General features: G+C 55.7%; 1 pseudogene; it reads left to right on the top strand.

Annotated features, from left to right (window-relative positions):
* Nucleotides 1-12,136, top strand: part of LOC129734890 (talin-1-like) — a 35,654-nt pseudogene that overhangs the window by 20,255 nt on the left and 3,263 nt on the right.

Raw genomic sequence — 12,136 nt, 5'->3', positions numbered from 1 at the left:
CTGATGAATGGCAGGGATTTGGCTGAGAGAAGGGACAGGCCATTGCACATTTCTGGCCTTAGAGCTGCTGTGATATAATGCCTCTTATCTTGTGGATTCCCATGTAGATCCCAGAAAACCAGCGTGCTTGGATCCTGCCTGCCTCTGACCCAAAGATGGTAAAAGAGGGCTGTAGGCATGGCTTGGAGGTCCTTGCCCTCTCTGATGTGAGGAGTGCTCCTCTGGGGAAGATCTTCTGAATTCTTTGGAGAAGGACTCTTGTCAAAAACCTGCTTTTCTAGTAGTCAGATCTCAGAAGTCCATGCGCTCAGGTCACTGCTTGGGCAAGTGCTGCCCCAGGAACCCTCCCTTGCAGCTGCCTCAGTTCCTGCCTGCTGCCTCCTGCTTGTGGTCAGGAGCTGTCTGCTTGCCCCCATCCAGGAGCCAGGGTGACTGGAGCCTCATGGGATGTTTTTTGGTTTGGTTTTTTTGGTTATTTTTATTGGGTGTGTGTGTGGGGTTTTTGCTGAGCTGGCTTCCAGCTGGCCTGTTTTCCCACGACTGCTGCTTCCAGCACAAGGAAGGTAGCACACTGCTGGGGAGGGGGATCCAGCCATAGTATAGGCCAGAAAGGAGGAGTTTCCATTCACTGCAGCCACGCGGCCTCAACACGAGTGGAAAAGCCTGGACAGAGAGCCAAGGGGAGTGGAAAAGCTAGCGCCAGGGCAGGGGGCCATGCACAGCCAGACAGCAGTGTCAGGATAGGGCAGCCCCAAGAGGCAGATTTAGGACCTGGAAGATGATTTTGCACACGTGTAGGGTGCTCTGCACTGCAGCTTCCAGACCGGAGTGTATCTACTTCCCTACCTGGGCTCCTCTGGTGGTGTGGCTGCTCCTTTGAGACCACAGTTGGATGCTGTGGTCTGGGGACTCCGGAGCTGGGTGTGCTCTCCAGCCTCTCCTCCTGTCTGGAAGGGTAATGGTTTGCCATGGGAGTAGTCTCAGCTTGTGGATGATGATGGAATGCTGTGACATTTTTGGTTTGGAGGCCAGAGGCTTAGCTACCACAGGGTGTGGGACCACTCACTGCAGGTCTGGGTCTGGTGCCCAGTGGGGAAGCAGTTTGCTGCATGCTGGTCGCTGCCTATTGCGTGCTGGCTGGGTGGTCCCATGCCTTCCCTGCTGCCCTTGGGGGAGAGGAGAGGCTGGTTGCTGTGTCATACCCTTCCTTTAGCCCCAGGAATGACAGCAGAGATGTAGCCTGTTGCTAAATAGCTGGCATGCCTGCAGTATAGGTGACCAGTGTGGGCAGCAGCTCCTGCTTGCCTTTTGCTGGTGGGGTGAGCCCATGGGATGGCAGTGCCGTGGGATGGCACTGGATGCTGCCCACAGTGCAGCTGTGCCTATGGCCAGCTTGTGTCTGTGGTTTTGCCAGAGCCCAGCATGGGGTGCAAAGCTGGGCAGTGCTGGCAATGCCTCACAGCAGGTTGTCTCTGTGGTGTGGGTTGTTGCCTGGGGAGAAGGCAGTGAACAGGTCATGGCTGTTGGGGTGATGCTGAGTGTTGCCTGAGCTGCTCCGGATGGTGGTCATGGCAGCATCCTGGCACAAGGAGATACCATGGTGCAAGTCATGGCTCAAAGCCAGGTTACAACCTCAATGCTGGCTGTCACAGATGGTAGGGATGGGTTCAAGGTGTTGCCAGCCTCTCCAGGTGTTCAGTGCTGGGCTGGATGAAAGCCCCTCCTGCTGTTGGTGCTTCCACTGCTGTTCCTGTGCTGATCCTTTCAGTCCCTCCTCAGGACATGCTCATGCAGCTAGCAAAGGTGGTGGCCAGTGCCACCACTATGCTAGTGCTCAAAGCCAAGAATGTGGCTCAGAAAATGGAGGACTCTGGGCTGCAGATGCAGGTGATCACTGCTGCCACCCAGTTTGCCCTCTCCACCTCCCAGATGGTGGCCTGCACCAAGGTAAGTGGCATTAACGTTTGCCTCTGCATGGCTGCAAACATCACCTGGGTGGTGGCAGCTCTAGCTGGTGGGGTTGTAGGTGTGCCAGGACCACATGTCCTCAGGTGGAATGTTAGGCAATTGTCACTCTCAAATGCTGAATATCCTCTTTGGAGGAGCAGAAGTTGGGGATAGTTGTCCCTGCATGATTTCTACAAGGAGCATGCCACATGCTGCCCAGCCTTTCCTCCTTCCCTCCAGGTAGTGGCTCCCACAATCAGCTACCTGGTCTGCCAGGAGCAGCTGATTGAAGCTGGCAAGTTGGTGGCCAAGTCAGTGAAGGGCTGCGTGGAGGCCTCCAAGGTGGCCAACTAGTAATGACCGGCTCCTGAAGCAGGTGGGGGTGGCAGCCACAGCCATCATGCAGGACCTAAATGACCTGCTGCAGCATATAAAGCAGCATGCCACGGGTGAGCAGCCCATCAGGCACTATGACCAGGCCACTGACACCATCCTCAATGTCACCAAGAACATATTCAGCTCCATGGGTGATACGGGTGAGAGTGGCTGATGGCACCCAGGGTAGAACATGATGGGTGAGGAGGTATCAGGAAGACCGTGGGACTTGCTGATGGGTTACCCTTCCTTTCTTTCTCAGGAGAAATGGTGCGTCAGGCTTGTGTTTTGGCCCAGGCCACTTCTGACCTTGTCAATGCCATCAAAGCTGACGCGGAGGGAGAGATGGACCTGGAGAACTTGCGCAAGCTGCTGAGCACAGCCAAGTTTCTAGCTGATGCCACTGCCAAGATGGTGGAGGCTGTGAAGGTTTGTGGTGCGCAGGAAGATGGGCACTGGCTCCAGCCCCCCTCCGATGCCATTGGCTTGGTGCTGCAGAGGGGTCAAGCAGCTTCTGGGTTAGGGAGCAGTTCCCAGAGTAAGGTCCTACGCTGAGCCAAGGACCTGTGCAATGGAGCGGGGCTCCTCCTAAAGCTGCAGGTAGTAGCAGAGGAGCTGTTAGCTCTCCTGCAGCTGAGCTGTCTGGGAGAGGCTTCGGGCATATCCTTAGCATTGTAAGCAGCTGGGCTGCCTTGGGGGGTGTTTCCTGGCATCAGGCCAAAGCACAGCCACTGCTGTCAGGACAAGGGACCTGATGGCCCCTACAAGGTGTGATGGGTTTCCTGCTTTCTCCAGGGAGCTGCAGCCCACCCGGACAGTGAGAAGCAGTGGCTGCGCAAGGCAGCAGAGGGGCTCTGCATGGTGACCAACACCGCAGCTCAGAACGCCATCAAGAAGAAGCTTGTGCACAAGCTGGAGGTGAGACACTGGCCAAGGGGCTGTGGAGGGTGAGCAGGCACGGTCAGTGAATGAGACCTGGCTGCGAGCCCCTGTATCTCTGAGCTTTCTGGAGGGATAAAGTCCTTTTCACGTACAGTATCCATGCTGCATCCCACAGAGACCTGCTTCCTTCCCTTCCTTTGTGTGCACTGTGATGCTTTGGGATGCCGGGCATCAAGAGTGCTAGGGATGCTCCGTTGTTGCAGGTGTAGGCATGGGAGAAGAAGCTTAAGGGGAGCTGGGCCCTGGTGCATGGCAAGGAGGCTCTGGGGAAGGCTGCCCTGCTGCTGGTGCTAACCTATGCCTCCCTCCACCAGCACGCAGCCAAGCAAGCCACCACCTCCACCACCCAAACCATCGCAGCTGTGCAGCATACTGCTGCCTCCAACAAAAACCCCGCTGCACAGCAGCAGCTGGTACAGAGCTGCAAGGGCCCAAGCCAGATCCTGGCATCTCCTGCACCACCTGTCCCTGTCCCTTCTCCCATCAGCCACGCCAGAGCTCCATGCTTGGCCTCAGTGGGCAGGCAGACCTTGGAGTCCTTGTGCGGCTCTCCCAGGAGCCAGTCTTCTGGTCACTGGTCCCAGATTAGATCCATGGGGAGTACTGTCTCCTCCAAGCTGAGCCTCTCCAGTGACTCTCCTCTCTGGCAGGTGGTGGCAGAGCAGATCCTGATGCTAGTGCAGGGCGTGTGAGGAAGCCAGTCCCAGCTGGACAGCCCCAACTGACTTATTGCTGCCAGCCAGAACTTTCTGTATGTACTCATACTATCTGGAGACTCCCATGCTAGCTCCAGCACGGGTGTTATAGCTTTCATACCATGCTTGGCCTTCCTAAGATACTGGGAAACCTACTGCATGTGGGTGGCAGAGAGATGCTGCATGTTTGTCCTCTTCTCATGGCTTTTGGCCCTGCAGCCTGGTGTGAAGATGGTAGCTGCAGCCAAGGCCACTGTCCCCACCATCACAGACCAAGCCTCTGCAATGCAGCTCAGCCAGCATGCCAAGAACTTGGCCACAGCTCTGGCCGAGATCCGTATGGCCACCCAGAAAGTGAGAGGCTGGGTCCTGTTGTGCTGCAGAACCCCAGCTATGCAGAGCAGGGTGGGGATGATGGGGGCAATGGGGACAGCCTGGTGGCAGGTCATGGTCTCTGCTGCAGCAGGATGAGCTCAGCAGTCACCCTGCTCACCTTCCCTTCTCCCCCATTGAAGGCTCAGGAAGCGTGTGGACCCCTGGAGACAGACTCTACTGGGTCTTGTGCAGAGCCTGGAGAGGGACTTGCAGGAAGCTAAAGCAGCTGCCCATGACAGCAAGCTCAAGCCTCTGCCAGGAGATATGGTGAGGATGTGGGATGGATGCTGTGTCAGGGTAGCTGCTGGAGTGGAGGCTGGAAATACAGCCCACCAGCATGTCCCCACTCCCTCCCCCCCCCTCCCCCCCGATGGAGAAGTGTGCCCAGGACTTGGGGAACAACATGAAAGCCATCAGCTCTGCCATTGCTCACCTGGGAGAGGTGGCCCGGGGAAAGGAGAACTATACAGGTACTGGCCTCTGCGCTGGGGCTGGGAGAGGGGAGAGGGCTGTGCTGGCAGCAACTGACCTCTCCATCCCTCCAGGGATTGCTGCCTGAGAGGTGGCCCAGGCCCTGCGCTTGCTCAGCCAGGCCTCCTGCATTGTAGCAGTTAGCACCCCTGACTCGCAGGTGCAGAGTGCCATGCTGGAGTGTGCTGGCAATGTCATGGATAGAGCCAACAACCTCATCAAGGAGACTCAAAGAGGTGGCTAAGCCCGGTGATCCAGAGAGTCAGCAGCACCTGGCTCAGGTGGAGGGAGCCCCAGTGCCCCCTGCCAGCTCACAGGAAGGGCATGGGGCTGGCTGGGGGGATAGTGACCAGTCTTTGCTTCTCTACAGGTGGCCAAGGCAGTGTCACAGGCCCTGAGCTGCTGCATCAACTACCAGGACAGTGGGATGTGGATGCTGCCATCTGCATAGTGGGAGAGGCCAGCAAGAGGCTGCTTGTGGATTCCGTGAGCTGAGCCGGGTCAGGAGGGTTAGGGGGGAAGTCTTGTAGGGATGCAAGCCAGTCCGTCCACACTGAGTTCCTCTCTAGCGTGTCCCCAAGTAGGTGCTAGATCTTCATCATCCATTTTCATCCTCTTTGCTCCCTCTTCTAACCCTTCTCCCTGCCTCCGGTTCCTTCCCAGCACCAAGAGCTTCCAGGAAGCACAGAGCCAGCTGAACTGGGCAGCCATGGGGCTCAACCAGTCCGCCAATGAGCTGGTGCAGGCACTGTGTGGCACCTCTCAAGACCTGGCCACATCCTCCAGCAAATTTGGGCAGGACTTCAAAGAGTTCCTGCAAGTGGGAGTAGAGATGGCCAGCCAGTTCCCAGTGAGAGCAAATGCCCATTGGGGGATCCTGGGTACAGTGAGAGGTTTGGGATGGCTGGGAAGGCAGCTGACCACAGGCAGGGTGGCCGGGCAGTGGTGGTTAGGGTGGCTGTGGCCAACGCAGCCGGTGGGATGGGGGTCTGGGGCTGTGCAAAATTGCAGCAGCAGGGGAAAAGTGGCTTGGGTTGGATCAGTGAGTGTTGCTGCCTTATCCTTGCTGTTGGTGGATGAAGGGAACTGACTCAGCTTGGAAACCACCAGAGAAGACCAAGGGTTGGTGTGGAGCTTGGAAACCTGTTGCAGGTAACTCTTCTTGGCTCCTTGCAGAATAAGGAAGACCAGGTACAGGTGGTGTCGAACTTGAGCATCTCCATGTTCTTTAGTGAGCTGCTGCTGGCTGAAAAGGCAGTCTCTGCCAACCCTGCAGCTCCCAACCTCAAGAATCATCTGGCAGCAGCAGCATGGTAGGGAGGAACCGCTCCCTGTGAGCTGTTTACTGTAGCAGTGGGACTGGGTGATGGAGCCAGTGTTGATCCGTGGGTGTGTCTCCCCTGTCCCCAGCAGGGCCATGACTGACAGCATTAACCAGCTGATCACCATGTGCACCCAGCAGGTGCCTGGCCAGGAGTGTGACAGTGCCCTGTGGGAGCTGGAGGTGAGAAGCCACATCTTTCCAAGGCAGTGGAGGGGCTGAGATGGTTGGGTGTTGAGATGGTGAGGAAGGGGCAACTGTGCCCCACTGTGAGGGGTGGGAAGGAGCAAAGAGGAGGTGCAAGTGGAGGGCATGGACCCTGGATGTTACACCTGTGTCCCTGCAGACAGTGAAGGAGCTGTTGGAGAGCCTCACCCAGACCATCAATGACATATCCTACTTCAACTGCCTCAATAGCCTCATGGAGAACTCCAAGGTGAGCCCTGAGTTGGGGGCAGAGGTTTGGGGAAGGATGTGAGGACAAAAGGTGCGACGAGCGAGGGAAAGCAAGCAGCCGACTCAATGTGAGTGATAAAGCAAGCTTCTATTTATTACGGTGCGATTATGTCTTATATACAGTTCCAGTTAATTATGCCTACTAGTCATCTGCTGATTGGCTAAGCTCTAAAGGGTTACATTTTCATACGTCCTCCTACTTGCGGTTTCTGCGGATAGCTAGCTACATATTTTTTTTCCTCTCTTGTCTACGCGAATTCCTCAAAGTTATTTACAACATTAGGCACAAGGTCAGTGTTTTTCTCAGCTTCCTTATCAGCATGCCTCAGCATAGCTGCAAGGCCTGCTTCAGCTAACTTACGCTAACTTTGTTTCACAAAGATCTTTAAGGGATTCATGGCCATGATCACACAGCCATTCCGCAACAAAAAGGAAAGGTGGTTCCTTCCCTGTTGATGAAGCACGGTGAGCTCTGAGCCTGGGAGCACTGTGGGAGTGGGAGGTGGTCTCAAATTGGTGCATGGTGTGTCCTGCAGGTGCTGGGTGAGTCCATGGCTGGCATCTCCCAGAATGCCAAGAACAGCAAACTATCAGAGTTCAGCAAGTGCTGCCTCCAAAGCTCTCTGTGGGCTGACAGAGGCAGCTGCACAGGTGAGATACACTTGGTCCCAGCCCCAAATGTTATGCCTGGTGTATAGTTGCTGTACACACCCCTCCCCTGCCCTTCTAAGCCTGGCCCTGTGGGACAGTGCTGCTAGTCTCTTCCCCAGCCCATGCCTGCTCTGAGCCTCCCCACTGCACACAAGCTCTCATTATCTCCCTTGTGCTTCCAGGCTGCCTACCTTGTGGGGGTATCAGACCCCAACAGCCAGGCTGGACAGCAGGGCTTGGTAGACCCCACTCAGTTTTCCAGAGCTAACCAAGCCATCCAGATGGCCTGCCAGAACCTGGTGGACCTTGCCTGTACCCAGTCCCAGGTGAGCATGAGGTGGGGCACAATTACAGGCATTTTCTTGCACAGAAAGGGAGTGTGAGCCTAGCAGGAAGAACTGTGTCCCAAGAGTTGGCCAAAATTATGGGTGGTGTCTCATCAGGCCCTATCAGCTGTACTGGGAACTATCTGGCAATAGTGACAGTCCAGATGGGGGATGTATGGGTGTGCAGGACCATGATGATCCTTCTTGGGTCCCAAGTCACTGGTGCCTTGTGTGGGGCTGGCAGGAAGGGAGATCTGCAGAGATGGGGAGACATGGTGGTTCCTTCCTCACCCTGCTCTTCCCCTCAGATGCTGTCAGCAGCCACCATTGTAGTGAAGCACACCTCAGCCCTGTGCAACATGTGCCATCTGGCCTCCTCCTGCACCACCAACCCTGTGGCCAAGCGCCAGTTTGTCCAGTCAGCCAAGGAGGTGGCCAACAGCACAGCCAACCTGATGATCATCAAGGTGCAGTCTCCCTGCTGGGGTGCAGTGGTGGGGATGGGATTTGAGGCATGGTGGTGGCTGGATTACTGCCTTGGTCTCTCTGCATCAGGCCCTGGATGGTGCATTCAACAAGGAGAACCAGGAGTGGTGCCACACTGCCACCACCCCTCTCATTAGAAACTGTGGATAACCTGACAGCCTTTGCCTCCAACCCAGAGTTTGCCATCGTTCCTGCCCAGATCAGCCTGGAGGGTGCTGCAGGGGCAGGAGGGGATGGCCCAGCTGTGACAGTGGCTGCTGAAGGGTGGGGAGGAGCTGTGACACCCCCTGAGCTTGGGATGAGGCCCCAGTGTGGGGCTGGAGCTTGGGGGTATGCAAGCCTTGGGCTTCAAGAGGCTGCTCTGAGGTGAGGGTTGTGGGAGGGGGTAACTTCCCATGCACAGTCCCTCATGTGCATTGCCAGCCCATTGTCTCCTCATGCAGGGGTGCAGAGCCATGGAGCCCATCATCTCTTCAGCTAAGACCATGCTGGAGAGCTCTGCTGGCCTTATCCATGCTGCCCGCTCTCTGGCTGTCAACCTCAAGGACTCGCCACAATGGTTGGTGCTGGCCAGCCACTCTCACACTGTCTCGGACTCCATCAAGAAGCTTATCACCAACATGAGGTGAGGCAAGTCCTGCCCACTTGGCCATGGCCCTGTCCCTACTGGTGGATACCCCTGCTCAGGCTCTCCCCAGAGACATTTTGGCTCATCTTCTTGGCCGTTGCTGAGGGAAGGAAAGGGATGGGAAGGAAGATGCCATCCCTCATGCTGTACAGGAGCTGCTTTTCAAGCCCTGGCACAGGTTGATGGGGACACATGCTGGTGTGCCTGGGCTCTCACACCAGGTTGCCCCCAGCCCAGGAGAAGGGGTCCTGCTCCTCACCAGCACCAGCTGGGGCTGGGGATGAAGGGGTGGCATAGTGTCTGCCAGCACCAGGCTGATCTGTCTGTCATGCAGGGACAAAGCTCTGGGACATCGGGAGTGTGACAAGGCCATCAAGCTGTTGAACAGATGCATGCGGGAGGTGGACCAGGCCTCTCTCACTGCCATCAGCCAGCTCCCCAAGAAGATATCTCCCAGGAGGTGGGTTGGGGACATGCTGCTGCAAGCTCAACTGGGGTGGATGTCCCTCCCCTGGCTCTCAGCAGTGCATAGTGACCCCAGCCCCACTGCAGCCTCACACAATGACCTCTTTTTGTGACAGGCTTTGTGCAACCAGATGATCATGGCCGTTCAGGAGATCAGCAGCCTGACTGAGCCTGTAGCCAGTGCAGCACAGGCTGGGGCACAAGGTAATGCAGGGATGGGGAGCTGTAAAAGACTGCACCAGTGAGATCCACCATCACCACAGCAGATGTGTTGTCTCAACATTGCTATGGCAGGAAACTCATGCCATCACCACAGTGAATGATCTATATATATGTTGTTTAAGGCAGGAAGATAACACCACTGCCACTCCAGAGATTTTTCTATACATTGTTAAGGGAGGAAACAGACTGATGCCATGGAGCAACAGGGGAGGCTGATCCTGCAAAACTTAACCAAACCCCTGTGCATGCACCCAGACCTGGGGTCAGGGGGATCAAGGTTCCTGGAGGCCCCTGAGGACCACCTGATAACATTGAGTACATACATCGTTGCTGGGTGGAAGGTGTGGTTAAGCAGAACAGCTTGTAACAACTCTATAAAAGAATGGAACCAACTAACATCGGACAGAATGTTCCCCCACCAGACTTGGAAACGAATCAGACTGTTGGGACACCACAGCTCTGGGATGGTAGCTATTGCTGTCCACTCTTTTCTTTTTTTCCTTCTTTCTTTCCTTCCTTTATCTCTCATTCTCTCTTGCGGCGAATGAAGAGACGGGACGCAGCTTGATGCAAGCAAATGTCAATTTATTGTACAGAAGCACACGTTTTATACACTTTCAGAAGCTGCGCGTTTTAAACAGATTGGTTCTTGAAGCTAAGCCTTGCATACTAGGCAATCCCTGATCGGTGGTTAACCACCAGCAATTAACAACAAGGTGTTGCCTTTCCTTGGCGCCATCCGTCTCCCACTCCCCTGTGCTCTGTAAACACGCCTCATCATGTTAATTGTTGTCTAGACAAGCTCGAGCACATTCCCCTCAGCTAACTGATTGCCACGCATGGTCCTAGTTTGCAGCCTGCTCCTGCACTCTCTCCCTTTGCATTTGCAGATTTATTGTTGGGCAAATAAAGTTCCTTGGCTCTTGGCTCCGTTTTGAGTCTTAATTCTGTTCCCGAGAATACAAACAGAACCACGCTCTGGTCTCAGACTGGTATGCGACAGGAGCTGCTGCTGAGGTGCTCAGTGCACATGGAGGAACTTGCAGTGGGAGGAGAGGCACAGGGAAGGTGCTGGTGCTGACACTTCTTCCCTCAGTGTCCCTGATGGTTCAGTACTTTGAGCCATTCATTATAGCAGCTATCGGCACTGCCTCCAAAACGCCCAACCACCAGCAGCAGATGAACCTCTTGAACCAGACCAAAGCACTGGCTGTCTGCCCTGCAGATGATGTATATGTCCAAGGAGGTTGGTAGGAACCCAAAGGTAAGCAGGAGGGGCATGTGTCAACAGCATGCTCCCCTTCATGTGTGGGTGCTGCATGAGCAGCTTGGCTGCATGCCATGTGTATTCTAGACACAGAAACCTGGCCAGGGCTGCCATAAGTGTGTGGCATCCCCAGCAGGAGATGAGCTGCTGCCTGCTTTCCCTCGCTTTGACTCATCCTTGCAGCAAGCTGTCCACACCCAGGAGGCTCTGAAGGAGGTCATGCAGATGCTGAAGGAAGCGGTGGAGGACCTGACCACCACCCTGAATGTGGCAGCTAGCGCTGCAGGTGTCGTGGGGGGCATGGTGGACTCCATTACCCAGGCCATCAACCAGGTGAGGGGAGCACAGAGAGGACCTTGCCAGGGCTGGGAGTAGAGGAGAGAAAGTCAGCCAAACCTTACAAGGTCTCTGGGCTGGGGCTGGAGCCAGCCTCTCCTGATGGTCTCCTGCAGCTGAATGAGGAGCCAATGGGTGAGCCAGAAGGGACCCTTGTGGACTATCAGACCACAGTTGTAAAGATGGCCAAGGCCATTGCAGTGACTGTGCAGGAGATGGTGAGTGCAAGCAAGCCTGTCACCACAGAACAGTGCTTGCCACCCACACAGGGCAACCACCTTCCTTGCTTGTCCATCCTAGAATAGGGCCCCTCCACCTCCTGCTCTTCTTCCATCAGCAGGTCACCAAATCCACCACCAACCCAGATGATTCGGGAATACTGGCTAACCAGCTCACCAATGACTATGGGCAGCTGGTGCAAGAGGCCAAGCCGGCTGCACTCACCACTGAGAAAAAGGAGGTGCGAGCATGGGGTGTGCTATGGGGCAGAGCAGGGTCTGCTGGGGCATGAGAGCAGAGGATAGGGGCACTCAAACCTCCTGTTGGAGCTGGGAGCAGGCAGCATTCAGACCTCCCTTGCAACACTGTGTGGAAATGTGGAGCAAAGCCTTATTTCTTTTTTCCTCCTTCTGAGTTGGGAGGATGGGGAGAGAGGAGCTGGGTGGCTGGTGTTTCCCAGCAAGTATCACAGATGTGGGGCTTAGTTCCTAGCTGACACTCTCACACATCTTCCCCTCCAGATCAGCTTCCACATCAAGTGCCAGGAGCTGGGTCATGGTTGCGCTGCCTGGTCACTAAGGCTGGAGCCCTGCAGTGCAGCCCCAGAGATGCCTACACCAAGAAGGAGCTGATAGAGAGTGCGTGCAAGGTTTCTGAGAAGGTGAGCAGCCCAGAGAGAGGTGCAACGGTGTGGCAAGGTAGGAGGGATGCTGGATTGAGCCATACGCCCTTGGGCCATCGCACTGGGTTCTGCCCTGGTCCTGTTGGGCTCTCTTGGCTCTCTGGCCCAATTCAGCTGATGGGGTGGAGGATGGATCCCCCTCTCCAGGCACTTGTAACAGCAGCTTGTGCTGTGATGGGTGAGTGCAACATCCAGGTGCTGCCTGCTGACATGCTGATGATGTCCCGCCAGGGAAGACTAATCTACACACTGGTGGCAGCCCAAGGCCCTCC

Source organism: Falco cherrug, assembly GCF_023634085.1.
Source record: "Falco cherrug isolate bFalChe1 chromosome W unlocalized genomic scaffold, bFalChe1.pri SUPER_W_unloc_1, whole genome shotgun sequence".
In the NCBI taxonomy this organism is placed as follows: domain Eukaryota; kingdom Metazoa; phylum Chordata; class Aves; order Falconiformes; family Falconidae; genus Falco; species Falco cherrug.
This window is presented reverse-complemented; position numbering and strand designations above follow the sequence as displayed.